Source organism: Protopterus annectens, chromosome 12.part0, assembly GCF_019279795.1.
Source record: "Protopterus annectens isolate FY-2018-M chromosome 12.part0, PAN1.0, whole genome shotgun sequence".
NCBI classification, from domain to species: Eukaryota; Metazoa; Chordata; order Ceratodontiformes; family Protopteridae; genus Protopterus; species Protopterus annectens.
In genome coordinates this window covers 119159139-119171287 of record NC_056746.1, presented here as the reverse complement: position 1 = coordinate 119171287, position 12149 = coordinate 119159139, and the positions used below count along the sequence as shown (strand labels likewise).

At 40.9% G+C, this 12149-nt stretch overlaps 1 protein-coding gene across 1 annotated transcript in view; it reads right to left on the bottom strand.

Moving 5' to 3' along the window:
• Nucleotides 1-12149, bottom strand: part of NUBP1 (nucleotide binding protein 1) — an 858175-nt gene that overhangs the window by 829808 nt on the left and 16218 nt on the right. The gene's annotated exons all lie outside the window — the stretch shown is intronic.

Sequence of the window (12149 nt, the reverse complement as noted above, 5' to 3'; positions counted from 1 at the left end):
ACAGGTTTGTCTCTCAGAGGCTGCCCAGTCTGTGGAATAGACTCCCCATACAAGTCAAACAAAGTATGTCTCTGACTTTCCTCCTTGACGAGTGGATGGGTAACCACAAGTTTGTCCCAGGGATTCCACCTGTGTCCCCTCACTAAAAGGGGCAACATGTGCTGACTGAGGTTTCTTTTTTGGGGATAAACTCTTGGCTAGTCTTGTAAGGGCTCCACAGCCATTAGCCTAGTAATCTTCTATGATCCTATGATCTATGTTGGGCATTATTGCACTTGTATTTACTTGTATTTGTTTTTTTTTGTTAATTACTATATTTTGATGTAAAATAGTTCCTCCTCCTAATGTTTCAAACTTATTTATTTATTTTTATTTTATTTAACATTTATTTTACCAGGATAAGTCCAACTGGACATCATGTGTCCTTTTTCAGTGGAGTCTTGGGGAGAAAAGCTCCAAAGAAACAGTGTGCATACATGCTTTAGATAACAATAAAACTGGCATACAAGATAAGAGAAACAATGAAGTACAAAAAACAATTATGTAGAACAATGAGTAGTACCATTATTTACAATATATACAAAAAGTACATTTCAGGAACTTGCTGTAGTATATGTAATTGCTGTTGGAGGAAGTACTTTGCAACCAAAATTTGTTTGGTAATTATTTAATCTCTACACACACACACACACACACACACACACACACACACACACACACACACACACACACACACACACACACACACACACGGATACATTCAGAAGCACATACAAAATAAATTCATGATTTATATATTACATATTTGACAACTGAGATTTTACATATTAAATATCTGATAAGTGTGAGAAAAAGTGAAAATGTGCATGTCTGTTACGAACTGTATCTAAAGACATCTGCATTCCAGAAGATATGAAATTATAATAATAAAGTAACACTTGAAAGCAAAAACATGGGTTGCATCTTCACTTTATTTCTGAAAATTCAACCGTGAGCTTCATCGTCTTTTATGCACACTGTCCCAGGGGCATTCACCCCTCTTGAGAGTGCAACCCAACATCAACTTGGGGGAAGAAGTCACGAATACAAAGTATACAAAGTATACAAAAATATATCATAGCAATAATCAATCAGCCCTGATCCTCTAAATGCCCTTTGACTGAACTCACACACTAGAATAAAAAAGGAAAGCCACTTGTGGTGAGCACCTGCAATGTATGGTAGCCAAAAGTAAATTTAATATTGGCCAAAGTAATGCATTTCAACATACTGCTATAACAATACACCTAATCTTGATCTCTGCAATTAAAAAAAAAACTAAATTGTGCAATAAGCATTGTGTACTTTTAGCAATGACCACTGATGCATCCATTTTTTTTTTTTGAAGAAAACATACATGCAAAAGGAACCTGTCTTTGAAAATTAAACATATCCGTTCCAATTATCAGTGTCTAGCTTAATGCCTAGGCATTGTTGAACAACTTACCTTAGATGGTTAGAAGACATAAAAGGGTGTGGGTTGGCTATTCATCTTCTGTTTCAGTGCTGGAGGGGGTGCAAGTGAAAAGTCATAGCAATTACTACAAAGGCTTCATTTTACTGGCAAGCAGCGGGGTAATAATGTCGCTAGTACAATTACTGTACTTGGCGTAATAATGTTGCTAGTACAATTACTGTACTGGGATAATGTCGCTAGTAGATTACTGTACTGGGGTAATAATGTCACTAGTACAGTTACTGTACTGGGGTAATAATGTCGCTAGTACAGTTACTGTACTGGGGTAATAATGTCGCTAGTACAGTTACTATACTAGGGTAATAATGTCGCTAGTACAGTTACTGTACTAGGGTAATAATGTCGCTAGTACAGTTACTGTACTAGGGTAATAATGTCGCTAGTACAGTTACTGTACTAGTCACCTAATAATTATGCTGAAGTCACAAACAAGACTTTTTATTCTTATTTTAAAATCAGTTCATACCAATTTTAAAATAAAAAACAGAATCTAGAATAAGTTAACACAGCAACCACAATTAAGCTTTTTAATGTGGTGCTAAGATAACTCATACCTGCCACCAGAGGATTAAGCAATACGTCATGGCCCTGTACAGATCATTCCTAGCTCATTCACAACAGAAAGGGGGCTGGATTTACTAACAAGGGTGAAGCCTGAGTGATGAAACATATGTCACCCCACAATGGGTAAGTTATGAACTACCCATAAAGACTGCCGTGATATATTGTAGTCCAACTACATCCACATATGACCACCCATTGAATAATACCACCAAACAAATTCAGTAGTGACATTCATCCCCACTGTGGCTGCCCACTACTCCGCAACCCTCATCTCAATCCCCTCTGCTCACTAAAGGCCACAACCTTCTCCTAGTCAACATAAACTTCCAAAGCATCTGCAGTAAAACCCTATAAACCTCCATGCTTGCCTAGAACACTACAGCCCTGACATAGTAGTAACAACTGAAACCTGGCTGAAACACAAAATACGCAATAAAGAAATACCCCCACATGGCTATAATACAATCAGATCTGAAAAACAACACAAACATGGGGGTAGCACAGCAGTTATATTCAAAAACTCCCTAGAAATAACTAAATATTGTCATAATCTACCCTAGTTTCAAAATGTTGAAGTCCTAGCCACCTCACTAAAAATTAATAAGAGCAACTCTATTTGTATTATAGGATGCTACATTCTCCCAGGTAATAATGCGGCCAAACTCTAAGATATCCTGTGTTGAATAAATAGCAAAATAGCACAGGAAACCATAATAATGGGAGCTGCACGCATTGACTGGAAACAAAATGACCTTACCTCACCCAGCATAAACTTATTCGGTTTCTCTCTGCTGATAAACACCACCATCTGGGTATACAAGAGACAGAAACCACATATGACTAGATTCGCACAAATAAACCGATGCCATAACCTCTAGCAGTGCCCTGCTAGACACCACTAGTGCCCACTTCCCAACTTCTATTTTATTTTATTTTACATTTGTTGACCAGGATAGTCCGACTGGATACATGTCCATTTTCAGCAGAGGCCCGGGGAGAAAAGCTCCAAGGTCAGCAAATTAGATTAAAAAATACAGTATATACAGAATTTAAAATATATAAGCAAGCAGTTAAGTTTAAGATACGATATTTACAGAGGTTACATACCTTGGAAAATTATAGAAGTTCCAGAGATAAAGCAGAAGTCAGCTAAGAATACTGTTAATTAACTCCTACAGTTAGTTACAGATGCAATATTTACAGTGGTTACATACCAAAACACATTAGAGTCAGACATGGTAAAGGTCAGGATAGTGCCACAGGTAAGCAAAAATAACTATTTTAGACTCATTGTCAAGGAGAGTTAGTCGGGTTTGCTACATTGACATAGCTAGTTTTGTGTCGGATGTTGTTCAAGTCTAGTCTTGAATTGACTCAGGGAGTTGAGCAAAGTAATTTCAGTTGGGAGAGAGTTCCAGGATCTGCCTACAGAGTTTGCGAAGAGAGAGTCACCAGCGGAGTTATTAGTTTTGATAGTCTGGACTAGTCATTTATTAGAGGATCGAAGAGGTTGGGGATTGTGATAGGGGGGTAAAGAGCAGGAGTATTATCTGGATTGTAAAGGATCTTATGGGCAGTTATCATGCGGTTACACTGGATCACGCTGGGTAATTCTAGCTGGTTTAGGTTAATACAGTGAGGAGTCCTATAAGGCAGACCAGTGGCAAAATTGGTAATATGGTTATAGCAGATAGAGAGTTCATTAAGGACAGATTTGTTTAGATTGTAGAGTATCGGGGATGCATACAGAAGAGTTGAAAGTAGGTGAGAGCGAGCTATGGCAAATCTAGCAGGAGGGGTTAAGAAGGCTTTTATCCTGTAAAGTGAGCCTAGTTTTTTACTGATGGTCTTTATGGATTGATTAACATGTATGTCGAATTTAAGATTATTATCAATTAAAACACCTAACAGTTTTGTAGAGGAGTCTGGGGAGATTATTGTGCCATTACTGGATTTAATGGTAAAAGTGAATGTAGTATACCTGTGTGTTCGTGAGAAAGGCAACAGTTTGTTTTTGGGATTCAGGATCAGACAATGACCAGAAAGCCAGTTTTCAACCGAGTTAAAGGTGGCTTGTGTAGCTGACCACAGTTCGTCTGGAGATGTGGCCGAGCATATCAGGGTGGAGTAGTCAGCGTATTGTACACAGCTGACTGTAGGGATAGCAGAGTAGAGTTTGTTAATGAAAATGGAGAATAGATGGGGCCCTAGTACACCTAGTGTGTTGGGTAGGAGTTTAGAAAGTTTGTTTTGCCAAAAGACAGCCTGTTGTCTATCATTCAGATAGGACTGTAACCACTGGATGGCTGTAATGTCTAGGCAAAAAGTTTTCAGGATATGGATTAGTAATTGGTGATCCACCATATCAAATGTCTTGGAGAGATCCAATAAGAGGGCAGAGGATATGTTATTGTTATTGTGGTTGTGGTTTATGGTATTGGAGAAGGCTAGAAGGGCTGATGTAGTGCTGTGGTAAGGTCGGAAGCTGTGCTGGGAGTCTGCCATGAGGTTATTCTGAGTTAGGTGATACATCAGTTGTCTGTGGATACATTTTTCCATAATTTTTGCAAGTGGGGATAGTATTGCTGTTGGCCTATAACTGGATAAATCAGCAGAGCTACCTTCTTTGTGAAGTGGGATTACATAGGATATTTTCCAAATAGAAGGGATTCTGGCCTCTGCTATTGTTCGATTAGTATCAAGATGGGGTAAGCAATGGCATCTGCTGCTTTTTGTAGGTACTCGGCAGGGAGTTGGTCAGCGGAGATTGTAGTTGGTTTTAGTTTTTAGTTTTTTAATCAAGGTACGGATGAGTGAGGTGGCAACTGGTTGGAATCTAAATGCAGGTTGGTTTCTGGTGGTGTTGCTTTCATAGCAGGGGGAGCTGGGAGGAAGTTGGCTCGCTAGGGCTTGAATGGTCTCAGTAAAGAAACAGTTAAAACTATCAGAGACTTCCTCAGAAGGTTTATCAATGGAGGCTGCAGGGACTGGGGTGGAAGTTTGCCCAGGACGTAACAGTTTATTTAAACCTGCCCAGAACTGCTGAGGCTTGTTTTGATTTATTTCCTGTAGATTATAATAGTAGTTTTTGTTTGTTTTAGTGTTGCTCCTTATTTGCCTGTATTTAATGTGATCTTGGGGGTCTTGAGTAGTTTGCCATAATGCCCATGGCCTTATTTCTGAGGGTGATTTTTAGTTTGGACTCTTTGGAAAGCCATGGTACAGTTTTTGCCTTGGTTCTTGTTGAGCAAATGTGTGCATGAGAATCAAGGATTTCTAGGAATTTGTTGTTAAAGTCACGACGGCTTCATCTAAGGGGAGGTGTCTTAAAAATTGACCATTTACAACATGAGTTTAGCTCTTGTTGGAATTTGGTGGGGTTAAAAGTATTTTGTGTTTCTTACCACTCTAAGTACGGGTTATTCGGGGTTGATGGCTTTGTGCTTAATAATATAGGTGAGAAGGTGATCGCTTAGATCATCAGGGAGGGTCCCAGAGGTGTACAATTGGGGGTGACTATAAGTACCCAATCAAGTATGATTTCTTTTTGGTTTGCTTTATCTATCCTGGTAGGGGTGGTGATGATTTGTGAGAATGCATGCAGGTTAACATGGGTGGTTGGGGAGTCTGAGGAAAAGGTATTCCAGTCTATGTTGAGGTCTCTGAGTAATATGGTTTCTTGGCGGTAGTGGCATGTTAGCCAGTGAAGGGTATCTTCAAGTGTAGCTGCATTATTACCTGGGGGAATGTACATACAGATGATATAAATACATTTATTTTTATTAATTTGTGGTTTGGTGGCAAGAATCTCAGAGTTGCTAATTTGAGGTGGTTGTATAGCTTCAATGGTGACGTTCAGTGCAGATTTATATAGAATAGCTACCCCACTCCCTTTCCTGGAAGCACGATCCAACGTGTATATGTTCTATCCAGGTGGTAGCACTTCATTGTCTGTAATGCTAGGCTTTAACCAGGTTTCAGATAAACAGAGAATCTCAGGGGAGTGGACAGCTAGGAGTGCATGCAGTTCGTGTACCTTGTTGTTAACACTTCTAATGTTAAGGTGACAGGCCAGGAGAGAGTTAGCTGGCCTATCAATTATAGGTTTATAACTTGGACTGCAATTGGGGGGGGGGGTTGACTGAAGTGGATGGGCCAGGGTTGGGGTGGATGTCACCACCGAGTGTTAGGGTTAAACCTAGTGATGAGTTTCAAGAGTTTATAATAACGTTTCAATCTAGAGCTAATGTTTCTGGGATTGGCAAGTTGATAGCATGGGCAAGGTGTAGGGCTGGACACTGCACTGTAAGACTGGTGGAAGGGCTTACAGCTGGGGTGATAGTATGGCCTTTTGGGTACCGATATCCAGTGAGAAACTGGTTTTCTTACAAGACAAGTAGATAAGGGGCCAGTAAAATGGATAAAGAGGAGTATAACATTATGAGTGGAGGAGTATTTCAGTTAAGGTTCAGTTTTGTTTGGATGGCACAACAGCAGAATATAGGATGGTAAATTTAGAGATAATAGAGTAGGGGTGGAGAAAGTATGTCAGGTGGAAGCTGATAGGTTCTTATAGCAGGGGGTGTGGCTATAACTAAATTTAGTGGTAATGGGGGTGGGTGGAAATTGGGGGCAGGGAGGGGCATACAGCGAGCCTGAAGGGAGCGGGGTAACACTGACTACAAGTGTATTCTAAGTGTCTAGAATAAGACAGAGATAAAATAGCCAAACATTTTACAAATAGGTTTGCACCAAAAAACAATTCAATATAAATTCCTCTCAATACAACTGGAACCTACTACAAACTCTACCCCTAGACAAAGAAGTCACCCACTTTGATCGGATATTTCTAAAAGAACTAAATGAACAGGCACCTCTCAAGACCAAGCAAGTCTGGTGAAACCCAGCCCCATGGTTAATACGTGAAACCAAAGACATAATGATGAAGAGAGACAATGCCTGGAAAGAATGGCCTGAAATCAAAAATTAAAGAGCCCTACAGGAATACAGATCCTTACAAAACCTATCTAATCAGTAAATAACCAAAGAGAAAAAATCCTACTTCTCAAAACACCAAAAAATAACATCAAAATAACTCCAGTTTCTTCTGGTTGCACATTAAACTATTAAGAGAGAAACCTTCACTCCCTCTCAAACAATCAATAAGGATTCAGACAGCATTCCAACTCAGTTTAACCACCACTACATAGGATCATAGGAGGTTAATAGGCTATTGGCCCTCGGGCCTTCACAAGCCTAGCCATGTTTCAGATCGTTCTTCCCTCACAGACCATGGGAAATAGCCTATATTAGCGCACAAACTTATGGTCAGCACTGACTCCCCCTGTCCATAAGAGACATACGTGAAATCCCGGTGAATTTATGCTTTCCCATCTTATTGTCCAAGTTACGCTTAAATACGGTCACTGAGGAGCTCTGTTTTACATGAATTGGGAGTTTGTTCCAGAGGAGTGGCAGCCTCTGGGAGACCTGTCTCTCCAGCAAGTCCTGTTAATGTGGCAGGCTAGGTTAAGGTCTGAGTGAGTGAGTCTTGTCCCATTAGATCTGCAGATGTGCAGCATTTCCATTACGGCAGAGTCCGAGACTGCTCTCTAGGCCAGGCACAAGTCGCCTCTAAGCCGTCTATATGATACAGAGTACAGCAACAATGCCTTCAGTCTGTCTATGTAGGTCATGTGATGAAGAACTTGAACTTTCTTTGTGAGAAACCTCCAAGGTCTCTCCAGCTGCTGCAGGTGTCTGGTGAGGTACATACAAAAGGGAGTGTTGCATTCTATTACTGGTCTGATGAGGAAGGAGTACAGAGAAGTTGTACCCTCCTTCATTTTGGATGCTATTCCTTTACTTATGAGATAGGCAACAGAAGGCCTTCCTCACCACTGTGGACACATGATGATTGAAGTTAAGACTGCTATCAACCTATGTTCCCAAGTCTTTCACCACTGGGTCTGAACTTGGGAGGGGTACTGTTAATGTTGCAATTTGCTGGGACTTCACCTTTACCGAAGGGGATGATAAACTTAATGCAAAAAAATGCATTAAGTCCGTGGTTTTGGTACCAGTCATCTGTCTGTGTAAGGCCTTTTTGCAGTACAGTGATATAATTTTGGGTTTCAATGATGACACCCAGTTTGCAGTCATCTGCGAACTTGGTAAGCCACAGGTCATCTATTTTTTCACCTGAAATTCTGAGAAACAGATTCCAAACAGAGGTGGACCCAGCACAGAAGCTTGTGGAACACCACTAGTAACAGGTCTGTTGGTAGAGGTGGAATCCCTTACTTTAACTGTATGCATTCTGTCAGTGAGCCAGTTGGCTACCCATCTAATGACTGAGGTTTATCCCCAGCTGGGTGAGTTTATCAATGATGCCTGAATGGGAGATAACGTCAAAGGTCTTGGCTAAGCTGAGGCAGGGAGTATACACTGTTTTGCTCTCATCCAAGGCTTTGGTGACATGTTCAAAAATGTCTAGCAGGTTTAACAGGCAGTATACACTGTTTTGCCTTCATCCAAGGCTTTGGTGACATTTTCAAAGATGCCCACCAGGTTTAACAAGCATGATCTGCCTTTAACAAAACCAAATTGGGTTGGGTGAAGAATCTGAATGTCTCCTACATCCTTGTTGATTAGGTCCACAATGATTTTTTTTCATGGCTTTACAGACAAGGCTGGTTATGCTTATGGGTCTATAATTCCCAGGGTCAGTTGAGGTACGCCCTTTGTGCAAAGGAATCACAGTTGCAGGATTCCATTCAGGTGGGACAAAGCCAGTACTTATACTGTGGTTAAAGAAAGTACCCAATGGTTGCAATAGCTCCGGTTTTAGACAGTTTAGTAAGCAGCCTGGGATGTTGTCCGGTCCCATAGAGGCTGTGTTTTTCGCCTTGGAGAGGGCGGTTATGACCTGCTCATTGGAGATACTAGTAGAGGACTGGTGATGGATATATTTTGGTGTAGGATTGGTGAGGACAGTGGAGTAAAGTTTTTGCTGAACTTGTCTGCTAGCAGGTTGGCAATTTCCACAGGTTCTTTATGAGTGGTACCATACACTACTAGTTTGGCACAAGTCTAAGCCTTCCCTTTTAGATTTTGGATGTAGTTATAGAATGCCTTGCGATTATCCTTAGCCAGGCATGCTAACTTTGTTTCATAGTTAGCTTTGGAGGACTTAACAAGATGTCTAATTTGCTTATTCAAGCTGTGGAGGGTGTCTTTCCTCTGCTAAGACCTTTCCTTCTTGTTCTTAGTCAGCAGTTTCTTTCTCATGTTGTATAAACTGATGTCCACCAGTGGGGTTTGTTTTTTTCGTGAGGATCCTGATTTAATCCATTCAGGTATGGCTGAGTCTATACACTTGTATAGGTGTTTATACAAGGCATTAGTGTACTCCTCAGTACGGGAGATACTGCTGCCGGTGGAGAGTGAAGGTTTGAAACTATTTATGCCATCGCATAGGAGGCTGTAGTTTGCTTTGGAGAAATTTTGTAGCCATTTTGTTCCAGAGTGGGGACCACTTGTGATTGTTACTTCAAACTAAACAGATCTGTGATCTGATCTTACCAGGGCGGACCCCACACATGGGGTGGTGCAGCAATCTCCCATGTTGGTGAGCACTAGGTCAAGGATATTTGAGCCCCTTGTGGGGGGTGCCAACTATCTGTTCCACACAAAGTCCAGGAATCTTAGGAAGAGAGTGTTAGTTTAGTGCTTGTATATGTTGCCCAGTCGATGGGGGGGGGGGGTAGTTAAAGTCACCCATGACTTGGGTGTTTGGCTGAATTGTCAGTGACTCAAGTAGGTCCACGTAGACACTATGGTTTACCTGGTTCATGGTGGGGAAATATAGCTAACAATGATGTGGAGGGGGGGGGTCTTTCCTAGACCTGGAGTAGCTCTAGGGAATCGTACTATTTAACCAGTCTTGAGGTGCATTTGTCTTTGATGAAGATGGATACACCTCCCCTTTGGTTCTTTCACATTCATTTTGTGGTCTGAACATGTAGAAGGCATTGTAGCCTTGAATGGCCAGGGTACTCTCTGTGGCCTTAAACAATGTCTCCGATACTGAACAGACATCTGCGTCTTCCAAAGTAAGGAGTGCTTCCAGTGAGTGCAGTTTCTGATTTTGCCTCCCAGCATTAAGTAGCATAAGTTTGAGTTTGTCTCTAGAAGATGTTTGTCAGGAATACAGCTGCAATTAACTCAGTGCAGGCAATCACTAAACAAAACTACAACCTACCACCAACCATCCCAGAAACCCATAATACTGCACAGCTATTCATCCCCACATCTGTGCCCAGTGCAGCCATAATAAATGCTTACTAAAATTTACGAGTCTGGCAGCTGATGATCCAACAACAGAAGACCAAAACATGGCAGCTGCACCCATAGAGGTCCTCTATGGTACCCCCCATCTCCAGCCTAATCAGCAGATCCATATGTGAAAACTAGATCACAACAATCTGGAAAAAAATCATTCATGATCCTCCTCCAAAAAGGCACCATTTAAGAGTCCTTTCACCCCTTTCCAAAACTCTAGAATGATTAATAACACTCCCAACTAATCAAATTCCTCACTGACCATAGCTTACTTCAGATCACAGTGCCACAATTGCTCTCCCCAGCTTTACCAACACCATAAATCAAGGGGACCACTTTTCTCGACCTGTCAAAAGCCTTTGACAAGCTATCACATCAGGAGCTATTATATGAGACAACATCTATTGGTCTAAACAAAACAGTTTTAACTGCGTTCCACCATTACCGGTGAAACAGGCAACAAGCAGTCAAGTGGAAGCAGGACCTCTCAACATTCCTTTCAGTTACAGTCGGGGTTTCCCCAAGGTTGACTACTTGACCTCTCCTTTTAAGCATATTTATCAACAAAATTCCATATTGCTACTCAACAAGAAACCTTTATTCAATATGCAGATAATGAAACACATCTCTTCTGCACAGTCACTACATACCCTACAAGATATCACTCAATGGGCTTTACTATCCACTGAATCCTGTCTCATCAATATAAACTACTCCCAAACCCCTACATATGGAGCTTTATTCTCACAGCCTCCTTTGAAAATGGGTATTATCCCAGTCATTCTTTCCAGATAAACAAAGATTGATAGACAGACAGTCAGACAGATAGGTAGGTAGATAAATAAATGACTTGATTCATTCCTAAGCTCACCTTTATACAAAGGAATACCTGTCAAAAGCCTCCAATCTTCTGATACCATTAAAAGAGACTAAAAAGTAGCCTCTCAACTTTACTAGGAATTTTGTTGGTCGACATACCTTTAACCAGGGTGTTACTAGAATCATCTGCAAAACAGGACTAGATACGAACTGTAGTATATAGCAACCCAGGGTAATATTTTTCATTCTGGAACATTATTGCACCATACATAAGACTAAGAGTGTGGACTGCCTCAGTCAACTCAGGGAGGAACTGTAAATGGTAAAATCTCAGCTTAAAAAGGTACATCCTCCGAATCCAGAACGCTAGACAGTTCCTGTTGCTGAATACCAATATGGCATACTGCTCTCGCAGTGGTAACAGCAGGGACAGTACATCAAGTTGAGGTGGTCAAAGATGTAGGGATAATAATGTTCTGTATAAAGCTGAAGCTTGGGATGAAAAATAAAACTGATATATTAAAAAAACTACAAAGCTCTGTCAATGTTTCACTGCACATCACTGGGAATTCTATAATACTCAGAAGGAATACTGCCTGGAGAGTTAAGACTTATCTAGATATTATATCCTTCTCTTCCACTGTTCCCACTGATACCTACTTATCCATGCATACGAACACATAGTGCCCTACTGCCACTGTGCAAAAGCAAGGTGAAGAACTTGTTTAGTAATTCCTCCAGATCAACATCATCCTGCCTAAGTAATCCACTCCTGAGTCCTCCTAAGTAATCCACTCCCGAGTCCTCCTAAGTAATCCGCTCCCGAGTCCTCATAGGATGTATATTTATTTAATAATCAGGTATACTAGTGGGTGGAGAGACCCTTTTTAGCCAATACCAACAATTA